Genomic DNA, 9,329 nt, shown 5'->3' with positions numbered 1-9,329 from the left:
AGCCTATGACCAGACATATATCTCCATTCCTTAATTTTGCCCAAAAGAAACCTTACAATATCACTATAGTTTTTATATAGAGAAAATGTCTTTCAGTTATAACTTTTTTACTTCTGATCCACTTGCTTCATTTTCAAGGAAACATCGATTATTTTATTCACAAATTTAAGAAGTATTTATATAACACTAATAGTATACACTATATATTAACTGCTCTGTTAGGGGTACGGTTGCAATAAGACGTTTATTGCTCCCAAGAAGCTTACATCCTAAGTGAGAGCTCCATAATTTGCCCATTTTTCTCTTATCCTTTGAACTTTTATTCATTTTCTTTGAATGTTTGGACTAGTTATGAAGTTTTTCTTCTTTATCCTTTATTTCCACTTTTGCAAAACAGAAATTTTATCTAATGAATGTTTTATTTAGTCACAATCTATGCTTAATTTTACCTGTTTAATTAAAAACAATACAGTCTGTCCTGCTATACCATTATAGTTGCATTCTTAAGAAGACTTGTATTATCAAAAGGCTATTATAAAAAAAATTATTTCAAGGAGAAAAGGGACTAGGGGCTGAACAGTTTCAAATGCACAAAAACAAAATAATTTTTAGCACAGTAATGTCAATAAGTGTGCTTTTATATCTGTTTTTAACTCAAATTATGATTAATAAAGTTTTCTTTCAAAATCAATGAATATAGTTCTCAACATTACTGACCAAGTAATGTTAGATTTACAATGTAAAGTAAGACCACATGTTAGACAAGGGGTTTCTAGGACCATGAAATAAATGGTTCCAGTTTGCAACTATCCCAGGTGAGGAAAGAACTATAAGAGCAATTGAACAATGAGCCGTTCAAACATCTAATCCAACCATTTGTACGGAAGACTTTTGCTTCCATATGCACAACTCAGGTTCTAAACATGCCATCGCTTAAAACTGACAATGGCCAGTGAAAGGCAAAGATCACCTTAGTTTATTAGCGGTGTTATTTCCAATTCCACCTGCAGAGGAAAAGCTCCCACACCTTTGGTGGACTTCCATGAAATTCCCCGTCGCCTATAAGCCGACAGAGTCCACGCTTAGCACTTACAGAGAAAACAAAGGAGAAAGCAAAGTGAACAAAGGAGAAGCTTTTGGGATGCTCATATATTTCAAGTCATTTCAAGGCCCAAGGAGTCATCAAAGGGAAGTCCTGTGTTTGACCACTGAAATGCAGTTCTGCCCAGGAGTAACTTTTACTCTGCAGGCATAGGAAACTCCCGAAGCGTGCCAGGGCAGGCAACACAGAAGGCCCAGACACATGTTACAGTGCACATGCGACAAAGTAGACTCTCCACTCCTTCCAATATCTGGAATATACTTCTTTCTCATATTTTTATTGTTGGTGCACAAAATTCTTTTGCAGATGGCTTTAAAGCCTTTAAAAAAGTAATTTGCTGGAGGAGTGTATTCATATATTGCAACTCACTCGGTGTCTTCACAGAAGTCCCCCAAATTGGAATCTTAAAATATGCATATTGGGATGAAAAAAAAATCCAGCTTAAAAACAGTTTTGTTAAATGTCTGTTTTTCTAATCCAATGAATGATTTAAAAAATTAACTTCATTGTTTTTTAATTTACCATCTGTTAACTCAATAAATATGAATTCTTAAAGTTAACCTAATTGTCTTGAAATTTGCTGTTTTTGAAGCTGATTGAAGTTATTTAAATTAATTTTATTGCATATCCAGACTAGAACAAAGCATGTCTGCATTTGGATAGATCTTGGCTAATAATTCAAAAATAAATTTGCCCATTTAAAAAATAAACTAATTTTGTTTATGGTCTTTAATATGTATCAGTCAACTGGTAGAAACGCAGAGATGCTGAGATTAAATAACCAAAGAGATAGTATGTCAACACATTCAAACTTGCAGTCATTAAAAACTGACCAAGTACAACCTTTCATCTACTCTGACTCTTGTGCCATAAAAAGGGAATGTCAAGTGAGCGTCAGCTGAAATGCAGTTTCTTTTCGCCCTGCCGCCTCAGAGATGCAAAGAGCTGCTGTGTTTCCTTAAATACAGTCCTTTGGTCAGTTTGTTGGACCAACGGTGGTCACGGCCTCAGGCGGACCAAGCAGACTCTTTCCTGAGAACTGTGGGAGACAGAAAGGCAGTCCTGTCTCTGGGTGGCTCTGCTGGGATATCCAGGGCTCAGTAACAACCTGCAACCACGCTCAGCTACATAAGCAAGGAGAGGAGCAGCGGGGCAGCCATAGGAAGAAAGACAGGCGAGGTTCGGAGAAAGGAGAGTGATGGGCGCCCCTCAGCGCTTCAGCACTTCCTCTCCCGGTGGCCCCATAACACCCCTGACTCTGGATCTCATGAAAAGCCCCAGCGGGCTTTTCCCTTTTCTGCTCAAGCTCACAGTCTGTTCTAGCATTTACAAGTCAAACCAATTCGAACTAAGGCACAAGAGAGGAAATCTTCTTGACGGTGATGCTTGTTTAATCATGGATTCCCAGGCTTTCAGTTCAGTTCAGTCACTCAGTCGTGTCCGACTCTTTGCAACCCCATGAAGCACAGCACGCCAGGCCTCCCTGTCCATCACCAACTCGCAGAGTGTACTCAAACTCATGTCCATTGAGTTGGTGATGCCATCCAACCATCTCATCCTCTGTCGTCCCCTTCTCCTCCCACCTTCAATCTTCCCCAGCATCAGGGTCTTTTCCAATGAGTCAGTTCTTCTCATCAGGTGGCCAAAGTATTGGAGTTTCAGCTTCAACATCAGTCCTTCCAATGAATATTCAGGAGTGATTTCCTTTAGGATGAACTGGCTGGATCTCCTTGCAGTCCAAGGGACTCTCAAGACTCTTCTCCAACACACAGTTCAAAAGGATCAATTCTTTCTTTATAGTCCAACTCTCACATCCATACATGACTACAGGAAAAACCATAACCTTGACTAGATGGACCTTTGCTGGCAAAGTAATGTCTCTGCTTTTTAACATGCTGCCTAGGTTGGTCATAAATTTTCTTCCAAGGAGTAAGTGTCTTTTAATTTCATGGCTGCAGTCACCATCTCCAGTGATTTTGGAGCCCCAAAAAATAAAGTCTGCCACTGTTTCTTCATCTATTTCCCATGAAGTGATGGGACCAGATGCCATGATCTTCGTTTTCTGAATGTTGAGCTTTAAGCCAACATTTTCACTCTCCTCTTTCACTTTCATCAAAAGGCTCTTTAGTTCCTCTTCACTTTCTGCCATAAGGGTGGTGTCATCTTCATATCTGAGGTTATTGATATTTCTCCCGGCAATCTTGATTCCAGCTTGTGCTTCTTCCAGCCCAGCATTTCTCATGATGTACTCTGCATAGAAGTTAAATAAGCAGGGTGACAATATACAGCCTCGACGTACTCCTTTTCCTCTTTGGAACCAGTCTGTTGCTCCATGTCCAGTTCTAACTGTTGCTTCCTGACCCGCATACAGATTTCTCAGGCTTTAGTCTTTCCCTTTTCTTTAATGAGGAGAAATTTTTAATATGTATTTTATCTAGTTTTTTCTTTATGATTATTATTCTTCAGCCTTCCCTAAGCAAACTTTGTCTCTTCAATGTATGCTCTAAAACAGAAAGCTCTACAAGTTCAGGCTTTCAGCTTCCACATTTACAGCTGTAATCCATTGCTGATGAGCAGCTGTGTGTGGTGTGAGGCAGGGGTCAAGGGTTTCCGGTTTGTTTTCCCTGTGGATGTCTAGTCATTCTAGAACCACAGGCTGAAACCACTTCCTCTGGCACAATGGGCTGCTTTGGAGATGAAAGCAGGAAAGGAGGGCATGGAGAGACCATCTGAACCTGAACCAATCACAGTAGTGAAATGAAGAGGCAGACTTCGCTTATTTCACGCATCTTACTGAGTTTAAGAAAACATAGTAGTCTCTTCACTTCAGAAACGAATGGGCTGACGGTCCACTCATTAGAATTCCCTTCTGCCAGGAACTTGCACATAACCCGCCTGAAACATATCCGACGGCCGGCAGTTAGCTCTGGGTCCGTCCTAGGCTGTTGCCGGCTTATCCTTCGGCTCTGTGTGCACAACGTGCGTCCCTTAGTGTTCCAGACATTAGCTGAGATCGAGAGGAGGACTGTATCCCTTAGGTGGGATAGACTGTATCTGCCCAAGAATACTGAATGAAACCAAACTGAAAACCAAGTCAAAATAGGAGTCAACTGCTGGTCCTGCTCGTCTGTTCTGTCCCACTTTCGCAACATCATTGGAGCTTTTGTTGTCCTTTCAGTTGGATAAATCAACTTCCAAGTTACCTTAGAATAATTACTTAGATCTTAAAATAATAACCTTACTGTTTTAGAAATGACCCCAAACTATGAATGATTCTCAAAATCCACTGATTTGCAATATGCAAGTCACAGGTGAGCTGCATATAAGTCATCCTTCTGGAACACACAGAAAATGTTTAAGATCGGCCCAAAACACTGGAGATCAAACCAGTCAATCCTAAAGGAAATCAGTCCTGAATATTTATTAGAAGGACAGATGCTGAAGCTGAAACTCCAACACTTTGGCCACCTGATGGGAAGAGCTGACTCATTGGAAAAGACCTTGATGCTGGGAAAGACTGAAGGCAGGAGGAGAAGGGGACGACAGAGGATGAGATGGTTGGATGGCATCACTGCCTCAATGGTCATGAGTTTGAGCAAGCTCAAGGAGATGGTGATGGACAGGCAAGCCTGGCATGCTGCAATCCACGAGGTCGCAAAGAGTCGGAAACGAGTGAGCGACACCTGAAGTGAAAAGCACTGGGGTGAATGGATGAGGTGCCTGGGTCAGGGACTGTAATAACCTAAGCCTTTCCCAGGCCCTGTTGGATCTCCTGGAAAGCTGAAGGCCTCAATGTATCGATACATAGGTTGTCTGTCTGTAACAGAGCAGCTGGCTCATTCTCATCTGCTGCTGCTAAGTCGCTTCAGTCGTGTCCGACTCTGTGCGACCCCATAGATAGCAGCCCACCAGGGTCCTCTGTCCACGGGATTCTCTAGGCAAGAACACTGGAGTGGGCTGCCATTTCCTTCTCCATCATTCTCACCAACGTGCTTCCAAAAAATGTAAGGTAGTGGCTGGAAACCTACGGTTCTGGTAGGTTCTTGCATCCATTTTTCCTGTTTCTGGAAACATAATCCCATTTATCTTGGAGAATCATATCTCCCTAATTGCAGCCTACTTGATTTGGGTAGGATGGCTGCATTCCTGAATCCAAGGTGGGCATTCGACCCAAGACTAGTGAGTCAGAGTGCCACAGCCCCTGACCAGGGCGCTGAGTCCAGGTCTGGGTATAGGATGTAAGTTGATCCAGTCACAACCAGGTTTAATTCTTTAGCTGGAAACTTTGAGAAAGAGGGAAGCTCTTTGGGCTGGGGTTCCTGTGTCAGAAGAATGGACGCCTGGAAGGGTGGCTTACTCCAGTGAAGGGACAATCAGACCGAGAATCAAGTTAAAACAGAAGAAAGCAGAACCAAGAGATGGTTGGTGACACTGTTGGAGCAGCTGGATCTCACTATGCCGAAAGCAGTCCTCACACAGCATTTCAGTGCATGGGCCCGTGTGAGAATGTGCACGTACCAGGGAACAGCATTTCAGTGCACGGGCCCGCGTGAGCATGTGTACGTACCAGGGAGAATAAACAAGGCAGTAAGCGCTTTAGTTCTGAGTTGGATTTTCCTCCTTACAGCCCTCCTTTCTCAAATCCATGGGGATTGCTGGATCCCAGCTTGTTTCTACTGAACCTGAATATACGGACTTAGAGCATCGCGATGAGCATTCTAGCTAATTCCTGAACACACTCAAGTCTGAGATCTGCTGTTCCAATTTTATGGTTTAGGAAACTGAGATAATGAGGATTAGGTGTCTATCACAAGATCTTTCAACAGCACGCATTTATTCTAGGTCCATGGGAATGGTCGTTGGGAAGACATCAAGAAACGAGCTGATGAGTCATAGAACCAGAACTAGAATTCTGTTCCTGGTGACTTGACCTTCCCAAGCTTCCACTTTAATACATTTCTTCCTGATTTTTCATCTAAACTGTGAACGCTGACTAATGGCAAAGATTCTGCATTTTGGCAGCATTCTCAGCACACAAAAATAGGTGTTCTGACCACCTTGAGGTAAATGCCGCTAGGTGGATGGTCTGAAATTTGCAAACGTTTCCATCAAGGCAATGGAGGATACGGAGCAGCAGAAAGAAGCAAACGCAGTCCCCACGCAGGTCCCACCCTCACCGCCCCCCGTCCAAGTCGCAAAGACACTTGTTTTCCTTAAAAATGCATGCAAAACGTTGTATTCAGTGCCAGGGTATGCAACAGAAAAAGACTTTCTTCCAAAATATTTAGGTAAAAAAATAAATATTCCAGAAGCAGCAGCCATCATTATTCCGGGGCTTTGTTTACCCCCGGCACACCAGCAAGTCACCCAGGAGGGACTTGCTCCTACCCCACTTACATTCCAGTCAATTCATTTTTATTTTTCTTTAAACCCCAGGATTTCTTTTCTACTAGAATCATTCATAATGAAAAAATTAACAAAAGAAGCAATTGTGAGCCTTTATTGAGTACCAGCTGTGTTGAAACACTGGGCATATACTTACCAGAGGAGGTGGTTACAGTGATTATTTCCATCACAAGGATAAGAAAGTCGCGGCAGAAAATTAGGAGACGCTCTAGGTCATATAGGTAGTTGAACCAGGGTTAGAATCTAGGTAGTCAGACACCCAAGGCTCAGTTCAGTTCAGCTCAGTCGCTCAGGCATGTCTGACTCTTTGTGACCCCATGGACTACAGCACGCCAGGCTTCCCTGTCCATCACCAACTCCCAGAGCTTACTCAAACTCATGTCCACTGAGTCAGTGATGCCATCCAACCATCTCATCCTCTGTTGTCCCCTTCTCCTCATGCCCTCAGTCTTTCCCAGCACCAGAGTCTTTTCCAGTGAGTCAGTTCTTCACATCAGGTGGCAAAGTATTGGAGTTCCAGCTTCAACATCAGTTCTTCCAAAGAATATTCAGGACTGATGTCCTTTAGGATGGACCGGCTAGATCTCCTTGCAGTCCAGGAGACTCTCAAGAGTCTTCTCCGACACCACAGTTCAAAAGCATCAGTTCTTCAGTGCTCAGCTTCCTTTATAGTCCAGCTCTCACATCCATACATGACTCCCGGAAAAACCATTGCCTTGACTAGACGGACCTTTGTTGGCCAAGTAATGTCTCTGCTTTTTAATACGCTGTCTAGGTTGGTCATAGCTTTTCTTCCAAGGAGCATTAATTTCATGCAGTGATTTTGGAGCCCAAGAAAATAAAGTCTGTCGCTGTTTCCATTGTTTCCCCATCTATTTGCCATGGAATGATGGGACCAGATGCCATGATCTTCATTTTTGAATGTTGAGTTTTAAGCCAGCTTTTCACTCTCCTCTTTCACTTCCATCAAGAGGCTGTTTAGTCCCTCTTCGCTTTCTGTCCTGCCTGTTTATTTATTCTGAAGTTTGCTGAAAATAGTATAATTTGCTCATGCTGCTCCACTGTCTTCGAAACTCACAGAATATATAAAACAGGTGCATTTTATCCTATACAGATTAAACCTCAGGAAAGCTGAGCTAAAAAATGACAATTTGTAGAGTGATTTGTTGAGAATTTAAAGATTTCATTGTCCAGTGAACTGAGTGGCTTGGAGAATCTGGATGTGCCCGGGGAGCAGAACCTACAAGCAACGGCCACACCTTAGGAAAGAATACCCAGTGATTCTAAGACTTTATGCGAGTTTCTGGGGGAGTGCGGGGTGTTCTAGACTGCTGACTGTGGAATGGCGGACAGGTGTGGTTTCAAAGCGGGAAAGAAGCTGTGAGAAAAAAGCGTTCAGTGGACTCACGTTCTTTTAACTGAAAAATTAACAACATTGAGACAGTCTCAGGCACATGGGTAGGACAGACTGAGTTATAATATACTGTGATGGATAGTGATACAGAGCTTGGTTTTCACTAGAAACATACACAAGCTATCCAGATGGGTCTCTACAGTTTCACGGAGCCCAAGAGTCCAGTTGCAGGGCTTGGAATAAGACCCATCTGTGTAGCTGGCATTCCTTAATAGCGTGAGGGGATCAGAAAGTTCAGTCCTAGAGAGTAGATATTCTTCTGACAGCTGCTGATCTTTGTGTCCTGCACAGAATGATTTGTGTGTTAAAGAAGAAACAGTACTATTTATCATAGAGTGAGACAGAAAAATCGTATCTGATCAAGAAAAGACCATGGGGCATCCACGCTGCTGCAAGCGGCGTCACTCCATTCTTTTTCATGGCCGAGTAATATTCTACCGCTCCCACATGCCGCATCTTCTTTATCCGTCCATCTGTCAGAGAAAATTAAGCCAGAGAAAGATAAACATGATATGATATCACTCATATGTGAGGTTTTCCAAAAATGATACAAATGAACATGTTTCCAAACAGACACACAAATTTTGAAAATAAACTCACAGTTATTGAAAGGGAAATGGATGCAGCAAGGGGGAATGAATTAGGAGCTTGGGACGAACACACACCCCCCACTGTATACAGAACAGACAACCAACAGGGCCTCCTGTACAGCACAGGGAACTGTACTCAATATTCTGTAATGACCAATGCAGGAAATGAATCTGAAAAGCTCGAATCTCTGCATATGTGTAACTGGATCACTATGCTGCACGCCTAAATCTCACACACCAGTCAACAACGACACACCAGTCATTAAAGTAAACGACCGTTGTGGTCTTGAAAAATAAACAGTCTAGCAAAGGAAGGGTACCACATGAGGAGTACTCAAAATGTGTGTCCCTCCTCTAAAAACGTCCTGTCTTTCATTCATCAGCTCTGCAAATATTTACTGGGCGTCCCCCATACATGGGCTTCCATGCAGTGGTAAAGAATCTGCCTGCGAATGCAGGATGCGCAGGAGACACCAGTTCAACCCCTGGGTTGGGAAGACCCCCTGGAGGTGGAAATGGCAACCCACTCTGGTATTCTTGCCTGGAGAATCTCAAGGACAGGGGAGCCCGGCGGGCTGCAGTCCACGGAGTCACAAACAGTCTTAGCGACTGAGCATGCTTCTACCCTATATACTTGGAAGGTTGTGTCCTTATACAGGGCTTTGCGTCATCACTCAAATGGTTCTGAAGCATCAGCTAGTCTCTCCTGGCTCCAGGATTTTCCCGTCCACTCTGCCTCCAGAGAAATCCTTCCAGAGGGACCAGATGGTACTATCCTATCTTTATACGCCTGAATGACTCCCTGTTTCACGCAGCA

This window comes from Ovis canadensis, chromosome 1 (assembly GCF_042477335.2).
Source record: "Ovis canadensis isolate MfBH-ARS-UI-01 breed Bighorn chromosome 1, ARS-UI_OviCan_v2, whole genome shotgun sequence".
NCBI lineage: Eukaryota > Metazoa > Chordata > Mammalia > Artiodactyla > Bovidae > Ovis > Ovis canadensis.
This window is presented reverse-complemented; position numbering follows the sequence as displayed.